The sequence below is a fragment of the Penaeus monodon genome, chromosome 30 (genome assembly GCF_015228065.2).
Source record: "Penaeus monodon isolate SGIC_2016 chromosome 30, NSTDA_Pmon_1, whole genome shotgun sequence".
Classification (NCBI taxonomy): Eukaryota; Metazoa; Arthropoda; class Malacostraca; order Decapoda; family Penaeidae; genus Penaeus; species Penaeus monodon.
Window position 1 is genome coordinate 20,680,440 of NC_051415.1, and position 397 is coordinate 20,680,836.

Here is a 397-nt window from a genome sequence, read left to right on the forward strand (position 1 = left end):
ACACCCGTCTCCAGATTCTCTTTCTGCTCTCCATTCCTTTCTTTCGATCGTCTTCATTAAAAGAAAAAAAAAGCTAAGTCAATAGGTATCACTTCTCACGAATTTCCTCCTCATCTTCAGTGTATTATTTCCACCTAATTTTCGTCCTCAGTCCTCTTGAGTGCGTCTCTGAAAAAAATTCTAATAATAGCATAAAGAAAGAAACATACGAACACACACGTCCAGATATATGTATGTGTTTTCATATAAGTAAACCTTTCCCCACATAATGAATAAATATTTTTTTCATCCGAGGTCCGCTGTGTGGGTGACTTTGAAGAACCGAGATGGGGAAAGGATGGAAACTTATTGGTGGCTGAGACGTCACTTCTGCTGAGTTGACGGTGTAACTTTCACA